Below are 16,606 nucleotides of genomic sequence, written 5' to 3' on the forward strand. Positions count from 1 at the left end.
TCTTTAGCTTTCTTCTATCACATACTCTCCCAAACTCTGCCACCAGCTTCCTCAATCCCTCCTCTGACCCTGCCACAAGCGCAGTGTCGTCCACAAACAACCATGAAATACATTAAATATCCAAACATTCCATCAGCTATGCGACCTGTACCACACAGTGATGACGTCCCAGTACCAATTTGTCCTAAGAATGTGCACCCTGGGAAAAGCCCTCAGTTGTTTGAACAAAATGAGCTAGATGACCTTGTTTGAGATCTTGGGCTGTCAAAAAGAATCTGCACAATTGCTAAGCTCAAGGATAGCAGAGAAAAATCTTTTTGGAAGTAGCACACGCTTTACATGGTATAGGTATCGAGAACAGGAATTTGTGCGGTATTTACTGAGACAGATGACATGGTATATTGCCATGATACTTCATGTCTTATGGGACACATAGGCAAGGAATACCATCCTGAAGAATGGAGGTTAGTTATCGACTCCTCTACAAGGAAGCTGAAAACCGTGCTACTTTTTAATGGCAAAAAAGTGGGATCATTAGCCATTGCGTATTCCGTCACCCTGAAAGAAACCTGCGCTACCATGTCACTTCATAATCAACATACAATATTAGGATCACATCTGGCTTCAATGTGGTGACCTGAAGGTCCTAAGTATTTTGTTAGGGCAGCAGGCTGGTTACACAAAACATCCATGATTTTTATGCTTGTGGGACAGCCGTGCAGATTCCGTACACTACCGACATGTGCAATGGCCAGAATGGACGGAATTTGTACCTGGCCGCCATAACGTCAAAGCTATACCACTTGTACCAGCGGACAGTGTGCTTCTACTTCCACTTCATATAAAGCTGGGATTGATGAAGAACTTTGTAAAAGCACTCTCAAAAGATAAAGAAGGGTTTAAATACCTGTCCCACAAATTCTCTTCCGTAAGTGATGCTAAAATGAAAGCCGGCATATTTGTTGGACTACAGATTCGTGAGCTTCTTTCAGATACCGGCTTTACTGAAGCATTAAAAAGTCATGAAAGAAGTGCTTGTAATAACTTTTAAGTCAGTTAAAACAGGCTTCTTGGGGAACACAAAAGATGATGACTACAAGGAAAGAGTTGGGAACATGATTCAAGCATATGAGACGGCTGGCGTACGGATAAGCATAAAAGTACATTTCCTCCATAGCCATCTTGAATACTTTCCTGCCAGCTTGGGTGACTTCAGTGAGGAACAGGGGAGAGGTTCCATCAAGATATATTCGAAATGGAGTACCGCTATCAAGTCAATTGGAGCGTGACTATGATGGCTGGTTTCTTCTGGTCGCTTAAAAAAAGTCGGCAATATCTGCTGATACACCGGCACACAAGAGAAAGTCTCGAAAGCGTGCTATTCAGGGAGAATAGCTGGCTTCCACAATCAAATATTTTAATACAATTTTGATATTCGTAAGCAGATATGAACATGCTTGTATGTGTGTAACGTACATTTATGATGATTTTGTTTCTTCTCAATAAAATAAAATGACCTGCTAACCTCTGTTTGCCTTTACTTACCTATGTAAATTTACAGAAATTTGATAGACCTGGCTCAGACACATTTCTAATTTATAAGCCTGAATCATTTAGTTTCAGTTATTAAAAAAGAAAAGAAAAAATGAATGAGAACCTCCTTGAAAAAAAAAAAGTATAATTTCTGGATTCAGCATGCAAAACTCCAATGGGAAATGCTAATGACGTGTTTGTTGCAAGGATTTTTTTATGCAGCCTAGTAAGCTATCAAAGATCCAGTATTGAATGGATTTGTGTTTCTTTGTACACACACACAACATATATATATATATATATATATATACACATACATATGTGTGTGTGTGTGCGTGTGTGTGTGTGTGTGTGTGTGTGTGTGTGTGTGTGTGTGTGTGTGTGTGTATTCACTTCTTCACTTCACTTAGTCTTCGGATCACGTGTTGGACTCGTGATCGACAGCTATTTCCCTCCCGAAAGAGAGCTCAGAGCTCGTATGACCGATCTATGGGTAATGCTATGACCTTACACGCACACACACACCCAACGCCCCTCCCACGAGAGTTGGAGTAACGACTCAAAGCGCAGCGATACTGAAATAATTTCAGCCCTGGGCAGGATTCAAACCAGGTACCGCTGGCACCATCGTAACAACAGTCTGGTACTCTACCAACAGCGCCACCGAGTGTGTGTGTGTGTGTGTGCGTTTGTGTGTGTATGTGTGTGTGTGTGTGTGTGTGTGTGTGTGTGTGTGTGTGTGTGTGTGTGTGTGTGTGTGTGTGTGTGTGTGTGTAGGTTCTATATTGTTTTTGTCATTTAGTATTCGAGTACTACGTTATTACTATATAGTAAAGCTAATCTTTGTGGTGTATGGTCTCCTTGAACTTTTATAATTTCTTTCCCCTGCTAATTCATTATGTTATTCATAGCTATATCCTTATTTTTTCAAAATTCAAAAATTCACTGTTTCACTCACCCACTTTCACCACCCCTAGTCACCACTGTCACCACCACTGTCGGTTCTCGATGTTTACACTTAAATTTGACTTGTAATATCACTCGTCTCAAGGCCCCTTGCCTTCGTTAAGTGAGTTTCCCTAAATATTCAAGTTCCTCTTAAGCAGTAGTCTCACTATTTTCTAGGCCCCGTGCCTATTCCTCTCGTCCTTTGGGTTAATAAAAGGGTGGTGAATTTTCTTTCTTCTTTCACTGTAATTTCACCTACTGGTTACACTCGGGATCTCTTTCTCTCGTCTCTACATCGTCTCTCCCTAGATCGTCTCTTGATCCTCTCTCGATCCTCTCTCTATATCTTCTCCCTTTCGAGATCCCGTATCCTACGCTAAGCTACCTTCGTCTGACGTCACTAATTTTTCTAATCCAATCTCCGGTGACTTTTCAAATAAATGTCACTCCTTATGGGCGTGACTTTGAATTCATGCACCAATAGTTTTTTTCCTCCTTCTCCACCTTGCACCAATCCGGAAAGCCATTACAATGCCACTAGCGATATCGTTTACCTCAGCATTAGTCAAACGAAGCTAACCTGCGCTTACAGAGTTTGATTACATCATCGATTATAAAACAGTCACCACCGTCGGTGTGTTTACATAGACATAGCGTCACCTCAATGTTATCAAAACAACAGGCGAGCAGGCAGGCTCATTTACATTCGTACAACTACCGGCCTCTTACACCCACCAACATGATGTTGTTATAATCCTCTATATTCTTTATAGATCAGTAGCTATGTCTAACAATATCTCTTCGCATTTCTCCTCATTCCATGCCCTTGTTTTAGTCCCCCTGTTATCATTCTCAAATTTATTACCTTGGCTTTGCTGTCTTTCAATTCCACATCTTACAGATGTATCATTTTTCTCACCGCCATCATTACTCCTTCTACTTTTCTTCTGTCCATTGTTCCATCGCATTTCTCTGCTTGCACTTTGATATAAATAATTTTCAGTTTAGCTTGGTTTCTACCAGGCATTTGATATCCAGTTAAATTCACATTTAAGCAATTATTGATATATCATTTGGTAATTTTTTAACAATTTTTAAGTTTGTACATACACAATCAACTTATTGGCGTTATTTTTCCATCCGCTTTCTTATTATCTCCTTAGATATCCTCAAAACTGTTATCTTCTGTTGTTATATTTCTATTTAATTTTACTCTTTTTTTTCTCTTTTTCTCTTCCTCTGTTATTCAATAATTCATCTTCCTTTTCCTATATAGTAGACAGATAAATATCTTTATCAGCTTTGAACCCAAAGAAGAACTGATTGATAATGTGGACGCTTTCAAATGTAATTCTTCTTTACATTATTAACATAAACGTGTATATAAAGGTCACAACCCTGGGCTTTCGCTTTAATGGGGCTAATGCTCAGAGAGATACCACCATGAGAGACCTCACTCATTCCTCTTTCCTAATGATGATTATTCATAGAAACGAGTAGATGAAACAATAAAGCAACAATAGGAAGATATAAGAAAACAGGATTTTCACCTCAAGAATCCCCTTATAGCATTGTCCTCTATTGTAATCTTTATGTCATCCATATACAAGAAGAACGAAAATACTATACATATGTATTCAACAACTATATGGTTCCTACCAACTCTGACACCAATGTCAAACTCTTTACATAAAAAAAAGATAACCTTCAATCTCGTCACGAAAGAAAGCTCCACGCTAACACGGCCCCAACAAGAAGAGAACAGTTTATATAAAAATTCCTGCAACAGTAGCGGTTCCATATGTATATACATATATATATATATATATATATATATATATATATATATATATATATATATATATATATATATATATATATATATATATATATATATATATATATATATACATATATATCCCAGAAAAACACTCGGGAAATATGAAACTATGATCGGAACGTTTTCGTCTATTCAGACATTTTCAAGGAATACAGAATGACAATGGGTTGGAACGTATATAACATAGAATTGCAAGAGACAATTTCTTTGAAATTATTCCAATTAATGGGATGGTTACGGTTTCTTACGCGTACCTTAACCATCCTATTGATTAGAATAATTCCAAAGAAATTGTCTCTTGCAGTTCTATGTTGGATAGAAACATTATTGAATCCAGTCTCATTAAACATTCTTTGGATAATGTTATGAACGTAAGTTTAGGCTTATAAAACTTGATAATTTTATTGTAAAGAAAATTGTTGATTGTGTAGCAGCTCGCGTGTCCCCGCCCTGATACGCTTTGGTGATTTTTTTTTTTTGTGTGTGTGACCTCACATGTTCTTGTCTTGTCTATTACTTTTCTGGATATACGTTCCTACCCATTGTCATTCTGTATTCCTTGAAAATGTCTGAATAGACAAAAATGTTCGGATCATAGTGTCTTATTTCCCGAGTGATTTTCTACAAAATCTTACATTCACGCGTTCTGGTGAATTGTGTTCTGGTGAATATATATATATATATATATATATATATATATATATATATATATATATATATATATATATATATATATATATATCAATTGTTTAAGACAAAGGAGATATTAAAGGGTGGGGAATGGTAAACGAAGATGGCTTGGGAACAAATTTGTTATCCTAACGTTGTGCCCACCATGGTCTACTTCAGAGGACTGCCTGTATTACACTTACTGTAGATTACAAATCTTATACTCGTAGCGAGAGGGAACCTATCAAACTATAAGCGGATAGTTATATCAAGTTCACCCTTTGGTTAACGACTTTTTTTTCTTTTTTTTTTTTTAGGACATTTGCTACCTTTAAAAGGCAGGTGAATAATTCTCGGTAGTTTTAGCTTTCATTGGTGATAATATGCGCACATTCGACATTCTTCCTTATCTTCCTTTCAAGTCCCTCCTGTAACATCTCTACTTGGCTCCAGACAGCGGCTGTCTCTCATCATACTTCGGCAAATCTGGTCAAGGGATTGGAAAACTCCTAGGAAAACATATAAACGACCTAAATGACGCAATGCACATATAACTCCTTGGTTCGTCATGTAGACCAACGTTTGTTTGCTTGTTTGCTTGTTTGCTTATTTGCTTTTTGTTTGTTCGCTTGTTCGCTTGTTTGCCTGTTTGCTTATTCGCTTGTTCGCTTGTTTACATGTTCACTTGTTTGCTTGTTTGCTTGTTCGCTTGTTCGCTTGTTTGCTTATTTGCTTTTTGTTTGTTCGCTTGTTCGCTTGTTTGCCTGTTTGCTTATTCGCTTGTTCGCTTGTTTACATGTTCACTTGTTTGCTTGTTCGCTTGTTCGCTTGTTCGCTTGTTTCCTTGTACGCTTATTTGCTTGTTTGCTTGTTTACTTGTTTGCTTGTTTGCTTGTTCGCTTGTTAGTTAGTTTGTTTGCTTGTTTGCTTGTTCGTTCGTTCGTTCGTTCGTTCGTTCGTTCGTTCGTTCGTTCGTTCGTTCGTTCGTTCGTTCGTTCGTTCGTTCGTTCGTTCGTTCGTTCGTTCGTTCGTTCGTTCGTTCGTTCGTTCTTCATTAGTTTGTTCGTTTGTTCGTTTGTTCTTCTGTTCGTCTGTTCGTTTGTTCGTTTGTTCGCTTGTTCGCTTGTTCCCTTGTTCGTTTGTTCGCTTGTTTGCCTGTTCGTCTGTTCGTCTGTTTGTGTGTTCGTGTGTTTGTTTGTTTGTTTGTTTGTTTGTTTGTTTGTTTGTTTGTTTGTTTGTTTGTTTGTTTGTTTGTTTGTTTGTTTGTTTGTTTGTTTGTTTGTTTGTTTGTTTGTTTGTTTGTTTGTTTGTTTGTTTGTTTGTTTGTTTGTTTGTTTGTTTGTTTGTTTGTTTGTTTGTTTGTTTGTTTGTTTGTTTGTTCGTGTGTTCGTTTGTTCGTTTGTTCGTTTGTTCGTTTGTTCGTTTGTTCGTTTGTTCGTTTGTTCGTCTGTTCATTCGTTCGTTTGTTCGTCTGTTCGTTCGTTCGTTCATTCGTTCGTTCGTTTGTTCGTGTGTTCGTTTGTTCGTGTGTTCGTTTGTTCGTTTGCTCGTTTGCTCGTCTGTTCATTCGTTCTTTTGCTCGTTCGTTCGTTCGTTCGTTCGTTCATTCGTTTGTTTGTTTGTTTGTTTGTTTGTTTGTTTGTTTGTTTGTTTGTTTGTTTGTTTGTTTGTTTGTTTGTTTGTTTGTTTGTTTGTTTGTTTGTTTGTTTGTTTGTTTGTTTGTTTGTTTGTTTGTTTGTTTGTTTGTTTGTTTGTTTGTTTGTTTGTTTGTTTGTTTGTTTGTTTGTTTGTTTGTTTGTTTGTTTGTTTGTTTGTACGTGTGTGTATGTGCGCGTGTCTGTGTGTGTTTGTATGTGTGTATGTAACTTTATATACACAATTGTACTTACAGGAAAATAACTAGACTCTAGGGTCCATGTTTCTTTTTCTCCAGATATCATAACTTATTTTGGATAAGCTGGTGATCTTATATTGGACTAATTCAAAATTTAAATTATTCCATGATTTGATGTCTCTGTATTCGAAACTGACTCTACTGACGTCCCTGAGACATGTGGTCATAACAAAGGATTACAAAGGCGGAGCATGCCGACAGGAGACCTTTTGGTCCATATCTAGGTTGGATGCGAAAAAAATCATATTAATAATAAAATAATAAATAAAAACTATAATAATGTAAATAACAAATAAAATACATAAATAAATGCATAGGTATAGTTAAATAATAAACAAACAGGTAAATAGTAAATAATAATAAATTGACATATAACTAATAACAAATGAAAATCAGACAGACAAATGATAACAACACAAAAACAAATAATATAGAATAAATTATAATCATTACAGCATCTTGCTTAGGTGTTTATCTAAATGATTCTTAAAGCTTCGAACTGAACTACATTGCACTACCTGTACAGGAAGTTTATTCCATTCATTAACTACACGGTTGGCAAAGTTGTTTCTACCTACTTCCAAATTCAATCTATTTCCGGACAGTTTGAGACCATTGTTTCTTGTCTGATTCTCATTCAATGTGAAAATTTTGTCACTTTTGATGTTGTCAATTCCCTTTAAAATCTTAAAGACCTGTATCAAGTCACCTCTGAGTCTACGCTTTTTTAGGGAAAACAGATTCATATGTTTTAGTCGATTTTCGTATGATTTATTTTTGATATTTGGAATCAGTTTTGTGGCTTGCCGTTGTACTTTTTCCAGTCTGTCAATGTCTTTAATGAGATTTGATGACCATACAGAAACAGCATATTCCAAATGTGGACGAACTAACGATTTATATAGCTTGTTAATGAGTAATGGACTTTTGAAATCAAAAGATCATTTAAGTGGTTCTCCGTCAGTATTATCAATTCCCTTTAATATCCTGTACACTAGTATCATATTGCTTCTTTCTCTTTTTTCTTTCAATGATATTAAGTCCAGTGTATTAGGAACTTTTTAATGTGTTTTATCCACAAGGTTGGTGCCAGTTTAGATCTTGCTCCCAAAGTCTATATTTTTTTTACTTATGCGGAGACAAAACAACTCTTGGAAATTCCAATTTAGGGCGTATGAGACATAATATGATTTTTTCGTTATCTGCTAATCCATGTAGTGAAGAGCCATCTTTGTGTTTATCAAGAGTTCATTTGTTTCACCCTAGATCTTGTACAAATGTTTATCGGCTGATAGAAAATCATTTATACAAAATCTAGGGTGAAACAAATAAACTCTTGATAAACACAAAGGTGGCTCTTCAGATTTCTGTTTTCTTTATTTTCTTAATAGATACTCTCCCATTGAGAAATTTCTTGTGGGTGCTTTTGATCATTTATATATTTCCAATAGATTCAAAATTTTGCATTAGAATTCGTCTTCAATGTTTGACTTCATATACACAAAATGTCCAGGTCCTGTTGCAACTTCTTCCAGACTTCCTCATAATTTATTCTCATGATGTTTTCATCATTTGCGAACATACTTATGTATCTAGTCGTACCTTTCATCATGTCGTTTATATATCCTAAGAACACTAGAGATGCTAAAACTGATCCTTGTGGAACTAATCTAGTTACCGCCATTCATCCTGACGTACTGTTCAAAATTTCTTTTCTGAAGTACTGATGTTTCATTAACTACTTTTCCATATAAGGAGTTCATCTGTAACTCCTCCAGTATATATATATATATATATATATGTATATATATATATATAAAAATATATATATATATAAATATATATATATATACATGTATATATACACACACACACACACACACACACACACACACACACACACACACACACACACACACACACACACACACACACACACACACACACAAATATATATATAAAAAAAAATATATATATGTATATATATATATTCATATATATATATGTGTGTGTGTATATATATAGATATGTGTATATATATATACATAGATATATACTATATATATATATATATACATATATATATATATATATATATATATATATATATATATATTGTGAGGTTCCTTGTCAAATGCCTTCTCATCCAATGTCTTTCGTTCTGCAGCACATTAAACGCCCTTGAGTTCAAACTAGATAAGTCTGATACAAATGATCTTCCGGTTCTAAAACAGAATTGAATGTTCCTTTATTGAACATATTTAGCTTATCTATTTCTCACTTCACACACTTTAACTATCATGCTGGTCAATGACACTGGTCTATGATTTAATGGTTTCACTTTACCTCCTTCTTCATGAAACGGAAGTACATTTGATCTCATCCAGTCTTAATACAATCAATTCAATCAAGTGAGGTTCCATCAGGCGCTAGATGTTTTTTCACGTCTAATATTTTCCAATAGCTTATCTATTTCTTTCACCTTCATATTTATTTTATGTAACCTAATATTGATATCTACTTCTTCTCTCTACCAGATCATTTCTTTGGTGAAGAATTATTAGAAATATTTGTTATCTATTTCAGTTTGTGTTCTAGCCTTTTCATCAACTTTTCCATCGATTGTTAATCAGAATTTTTTTTTTTTTTTTTTTTTACTCCCTGGTCTCATTTTCACTAATCTAATCTAATCAAACATGTTTATCCTCTGTCCACTGAATGTTATCTTTTGCCAGTTGTTTTATTTTTTGCAGTTAGTAATAATTTGGTATTTTTCAAAATCCAACATTTCTTAAGCTATACTGTAAAAGTCTAGAATCTGAAACAATCTTTGTAAGTAGTCTTACTTTCATAAAAATGTCACTCGCCTTCTTAATATCAATACTATCATAACATGAGAGTTATTTCATTATTCTCTCTTACTTATTACTCCAACGTCTGCATTATCATGAATGTTATCTAAAAAACAAAAACAACACCGACATTTTTCCATCGGTGGTATGCACTACATGTTTTTTGAAAATGGGTTGATGTACACGATTAGACCGTATATACTCTAAGTGGGTCTCTCTCTCTCTCTCCCTCTCTCTCTCTCTCTCTCTCTCTCTCTCTCTCTCTCTCTCTCTCTCTCTCTCTCTGTGTGTGTGTGTGTGTGTGTGTGTGTGTGTGTGTGTGTGTGTGTGTGTGTGTGTGTGTGTGTGTGTGTGTGTGTGTGTGTGTGTGTGTGTGTGTGTGTGTGTGTGTGTGTGTGTGTGTGTGTGTGTGTGTGTGTGTGTGTGTGTGTGTGTGTGTGTGTGTGTGTGTGTGTGAAGGCCACATAATATATACTGTGATGCATATACATGCATGCATGCATGCATTTGTGCATATACATCTAAATACAAATATATATTTTTTCTCTAATGAATTGAAATAAACCAACTTACTAAACCAATAAACAGAAATTTCACTGCCGATGGTCTATTTATTTTTACGTTTAAACCTTGTAAATCTTGTCATTCATATATTTTTGCTTATGTAGTTTTATGTCGTCTTCCTGTAAAAGAAGACTGATATAATTTATCACAAATACTATGTATATATTCTTTTTATTGTATAATTCTATAACCACAAACTGCATTATTTTACCTGGATATTTATGTTCAATCGTGTATCAGAATATCGTTTGACAACATATTCGGAATCGAGGTAATACCATAACAAATGTGGTAATTGCAATGAAAAGAAAACGCCAATCAATAAGATCGGGTGAAGGCAAATAAACTATCACTCCTTTGATATCAAAAGGGTTCAATGAAGGTGAAGAAATAGGTTGGAGGCAGCCGAATTAAGGTGAAAATTTCCATGCGCTGCGGAAGGTATTAACAAAGCAAAGTATCACTATCGCACCCTCCATCAATTTTCTTTATCCGTGAAAGATCTCTTCTTCCAAGGGTTATTTTGAATAATTAATTCCTAGATGAACGTATCCTTTTGCAGTGCTCCCATCAGAGACATCTTTGCAAACACCCAAGCAATTACTATCTACGAGTATTCTCTGCCGCCGCCTGAAGTCTCTGCCTATTGGTATAAAGTCACTACAGCATCCTATACCAATCTGCATCTGTCTCTCCGTGCGCGCCATAATTTATTCTTGGTTCCTCGATCAAGATCTTGCCCATTCCATTCATTGCTTAATATGTTTCTAATCTCAGACTCTTCTTTTCCTCCTGCGCTTTCTCTCGTCTCCTCCTCTTACCTCTTACCTTTCTCCTCCATTTTATAGTCTTTCTTTTCCCTCCTCCTTGTCATCATTTTCCTTCTCTTACTCTTCTACCTTCTCCTGTTCCTTCTCCTGTTCCTCCTTCTTCTTATTTTCCTCCTCTTAATTATTCTATTCCACCTTCCATTAATCTTTTTCCTCCTCCTCTACCTTCTCCTCCTCCTCCTCCTCTTCCTTCTATTCCTCCTCCTCCTCCACCTCCTCCTCCTCCTCCTCTTCTTCCTTCTCCTCCTCCTCCTCTTCCTCCTCCTCCTACTCCACCTCCTTCTCCTCCTCCTTCTTTGCTTTCTATTTCTCTTCTTTTCCCTCTCCTCTTGTTCCCATTTCTCCTGCTCTTCATCGTCTTGAGTCTCCTCCTTTATTTACTCCTGATTTTCTTCCTCCTCTCTGTACTTCTGTTCTTTCTTTTCCTCTTTTTCCTTCTTCCATCTTCTCTTCCTTCTCCTCCTTTTCTCCTTTTTTTTCTTCTCCCGCGTTTCTCTTCTCATTCCTACTGCTATTCTCCTCTTTTTCCTTTTGATTCCCTATGGCTTTCTCGCCCCACTTTTCTTAATCTTATTTATCCCCTTCTTACCTATCTCCCTCTTACACCTTATCTATTATAATACATCTCCTCCTTCATGTGCACGTCAGTGAGTCACAACTAGTTCTCGAGGAAAGGAAACAGACCACCTGAAGGTTGAAGTCCAGGTGGATGCGAATCCAGGAAAAAATCGATAGATGAATAGATAAATTAATAAATAAAACAGAAATAGACTGGTTCTTCGCGTAAAAAACATTTTTGAATTTTAGTACAGATATGCTTCACATATGCACAAAAGGACAAATGTATACTAACAAAACCATTGCATCTATTGAATGACTGGTGGATCAAGTCACAGACTTACAGATAAACATTTCTTTTTAAAAGATACGCACTCAAACAGTAAGCAAGGGATATGTAATCTAGCTAAATATTTGAAATAAAATCTGTCTTACTGATTGACTGAATGAATGGCTGACTGACGAAAGGACTGACAAACGACTGATTAACTGACCAACAGGCCGGCAAACTGACCGAATGCATAGTTGACAGACTGACCGAACGACCAACAGACGGATTCACCAGAGGACTGGGTGTTAAACGGATTGAAGGGATGGCTGGCTGGCTGTTTAGCTGCCGCCTCCTAGCTAGCTGGCTGACTGACTGGCTGGCTAGCTGGTTGCATGGCTGGCGGACGGGCAGGCATGCATGTAGACAGGCTAGGTGGCTGGCGGACAGCCTGGCGTGATGGCTGTCTAAACTACTACAATAAAAGCTTACTAACTAAAGAAAGACCGACAACTTACGGAATTACGACAAACAGATGAGCATTTGTTTGAGGCCGTGGCCGGACCTAATGATTGCATATGTGCAGTGATGTATTCAATCAAAACATACGCATATTAAAAAAGTCATTGCATGTTCTCATGCATGCAGACTTTGAAGCATGGCTAAATAACTACAACAAAGGCTTACTAACCAAAGAAAGACAGACAACTTGTGGAATTACGACAAACAGGTGAGCACTGGTTTGAGGCCATGACCTGACCTACCGTCTGCATGATCGAGTTACGACACATAAGTAGGCAGAAGAGTAAAAAAAAAAAAAAAAAAAAAAAAACACCGGTATACCCACACATACACAAACAGTATATGAATAATTCTTTTGCATATAATGATTACGGGCGAACCTAGGGTGCAGTGATATATTCAGTCAAAACACACGCATATCAAAAAAGTCATTGCATATTCTCATGTGTTCAGGCACTGAAGCATGTACGTGCGTGAGCGCGCAAGCACACACAATGAATGCTCCGCGTGATAGAATTTTCCCCCGTGCATGTTCACGTGATGTGACTACTTCGTGGGGGCTTGTGCTAGGGGTGATGTAACCCGTGTATATTCCTTATGTGGATGCATACCCCCCCCCCTTCTAAAAGTGACTTCCGTCACCTGTTATATCTTTTTGGAAGAGGGTTGTCGCCGAACAATCATATATAATAGGGTACGATATTGTCACGCCATTGCGTGAATAGAATATACTGTATGTTTAATCATCTTATGATAATTCATGTCGTTCATTGTAAATAATATGTAAACCTATTTGGTGGTGAAGAATATTTACGTTGTGTTAAATGTATATGAAATTTTCTTCATTATTTCTGCCCAATTACCTGAAATCGTTTCTCCAATAACGTAAGCCTCTCAAAACTTATTCCTTACCGGTTGTCAAAGTGCGTTCGCTCGCTCATTGGTGCAAAACTCACGTTCCTAAATACAGACTCTATAAGGCGGACCGGCCGGGAGACAAGAAGAGAACGCAGACAGAGACCAAGGAGAAGAGAGAGGTCAAGAAGAGAGAGGTCAAGAAGAGAGAGGTCAAGAAAAGAGAGGGCAAGAAGAGAGAGGTCAAGAAGAGAGAGACTATAAACACCACGAGGTGAGACAGGCAGGGAGAGCAGTGTCTTAAAAGACGTGATGCCAACACGGTTGATTTCTGAATTACGTAAATTTCCCTACTCCGCTATTACGACAAAACTCAAGTAAGCAGTCCTTCGTTCATATTCGATTGCTGCTGAGCAAATCATGAAATTAACGTAACAAGTTTATGATTTACGGGGAAGTTGCAAGTTGCTTCCCATACCGATTTATTTCGGATACCTCCCCGACTACAGTACTAGACGAAGGAGACTAAGTCAGTCGTTCTACACTCTCTGCCATTTCCTAAGTACAGAAAACTAATCAATCACCGAAGTGTTCCCTAACAACCAGAAGAAGTCCTGTTGGAGAAGTTATCGTGCACCTGTCTCCAAAACTACCTATTCTTCCAAGACGGCATCAAGACTCGTTCCAAATGATTTACGTTGGCAAGTCTATCGACCATCATCAAGATTCTTCAGTCCAACTACCAGTTTCTGAGTACGGCTCCTTCTCCACCAAGTCTTGCGCAAACTGAACTAACCGGGTAACGGTTTAAATAGCCATTTATTGTTATATGATATAATTCATGTATGTGTTACTGTAGGCTGATATTTAAGATGTTCTTTTATTGTTTCCTGTGCAATTCAAATTTTATTTACGTGTTTCCATGTCCCATGTATGTTGTACATGTTTTATAATTGTAAATAATCACTAATTCTAACGAAGAGTATCACCCTACTTAACGTTCTCTGTAACCCCTCGTGTGAACTACCCAAGACCAATTTTTTTATTATCATTATTATCTTTCTGTCTCGCGATATTGACTAGCCCTTAGGTTGGTCATGACAGATATGATAACTCTCTATGTTTCCCATGGGAGACTGACGATAAAAGAAGGTTCTGTTTTAACCTGTTCAAGTTTTGGGGGTGAGGGTAATTGAATCATCATATCATTTACAAGTTTCACCATTTTATTTTAGGGATACCACTGAATTACTTACATTAGTAATTACAGTTATATCAAAGATTTTCTTAACTTGAAGACGTACTAAGTTACACGTCTTATGCTTGTAGTTACCGTCTTGAGAATCTCCTCACTTGTCTGCTTATGGTATTAGAAATGTCAACTATATTGATTATCCATATTCCCTGTGCGTGGGATGAATTTACTTCCATTCCTTTTTCGATGAGCTTGAATCAGGAAAATCTATTTCGATTGAAATTATGTGCCTTTTCTCTGTTTTTCGTAACCACTAAACTGTATAAACTTTTTACACTTTCTTATCATAGTTTGGTCCAGAAACTCATAATGTATAGTGTAAAATACATGTATGTGTACATTTTTAATACATGAAATAATGAAATTCTAAAGAATGTATGAAGCCTTGTAATACATAAATATGTTAAGAAATCAGAATAATGTTAAGTTCTATTTCTTACTTGAGATAGATCGGCCTGTATACATCATAATTACAAAAATATGAAATAGGGGAGTCAAGCAAAGAAGTGAAATTGGGTAAAACATGTAAAATATTTATACGTTAAAGATTATCAATGTAGTCATAAAATCATAGAATGGGTAGATTTAATAAATTAGTGAAAAAGTAGGTCAAGTGTTTATTTTTTTATTATTATTATTTTTTACAACGGGTTCTTAGTCAAGTATACACTTCGACGGCAGGTCTGCTTGGTATTATAGTGACATATTTACTAGAAACGTGGGGAATAGTAAAGCTTTTAAGCTATGAATTCTCTTCTATTTGCATCTAGAGACGTTTGAATATCGGTAATTTGGTACCTATGGAAATCTTTCCTTTAGGAGAGTACGATTGTGTTTGGGGAATTATGATTTGACCTGCCGGGGCTCGTATCTTTGGAAAGAAAGTTTGACTAGTTATTTATGCTGGTGTATATAATTAGTTTGCATGTCTGCATCCTTTATAAGTGTTCCTTCCCAGGTTCTCTAGAAGTTTGAAAATACCTTGTGTACTTCAGATTATGATGTGTCATTTGAAGATGCAATAATTCTGAGGTCTTGATGTATGGAGAAAATATTTTATTACTTCATATTGTGTCTGAGTCGTTCTTGAACGTTTGTGAGATATCTGCTGTTCTTCAATTCTTCGGTTCTTTTCTAGTTTCACCTAGCTCAAATGGTTCTGATGTTGTAATTTATATATATGTTTCTATGTAACTGTTTTAATATTCTGTACCTAGATTGTTACACTTCTGTATTTGAGATCTCCTGTAGTGGATAGATATATATATGGAGGCTTTATAAAGTAAGGTATGCTGGTCTAGTCTGACTGGAGAAGAGGTCCTATGACGGCTAAAGGTCGTTTTCCTCCTTATATCCTGTCCCAGACTGGGCGTAGCACTAAAAGCTTTAACCGACAGGTATTAGGGTCAATGATTATATCTTGATCTTGCAGGGCACCTGGGATATAGGTATCAATAATTCTGCATTCACTTTCTCCTGGTTCGATAGTAATTTCTGTGGCCGCCAGGATCTTAGTTGCCACATATTTGGGGGAATCGTGTCTAGTAGGATCAAGTTCTGCATTGCTCACTGTGTTAAAATCCTAAGAAGCTGTGACAATTGAAGTGAGGCCAAATTTTGGTAATAGTGAGGGGGTGGTGTTGTTGGTGGGTAGGGAAATACTTTAATAACCGGCCATGTTTGGCAATCTTGTTATTGTTGTCGTTGCAGCATTGTTGTGGTATTGCTGGTAACTGTAAACGCTTTAATACAGGGCTTTAATACAGATTATTCCTTTCTTTAATAGATTTCCAAGGATAAAGGGCAATTCTATCAGATGTAATAAGTTCTAACTCAATGATCTCTTCACATTTAAGTGTTCAGTCACCCAAAACATGAAACAGGCAATTAGGGAATTTAAGATTGCCTAGAGTGAATGAGAGACTAATGGAGGAAATGAATATCAGCGGATACCCGACTAAAATTGATCCTCTAAGGGACCCTTGACATGTTGGATATTACCACTTGACTTTCACGAA

This window comes from Oratosquilla oratoria, chromosome 13 (assembly GCF_046742065.1).
Source record: "Oratosquilla oratoria isolate Oo_2021 chromosome 13, ASM4674206v1, whole genome shotgun sequence".
Taxonomy (NCBI): domain Eukaryota; kingdom Metazoa; phylum Arthropoda; class Malacostraca; order Stomatopoda; family Squillidae; genus Oratosquilla; species Oratosquilla oratoria.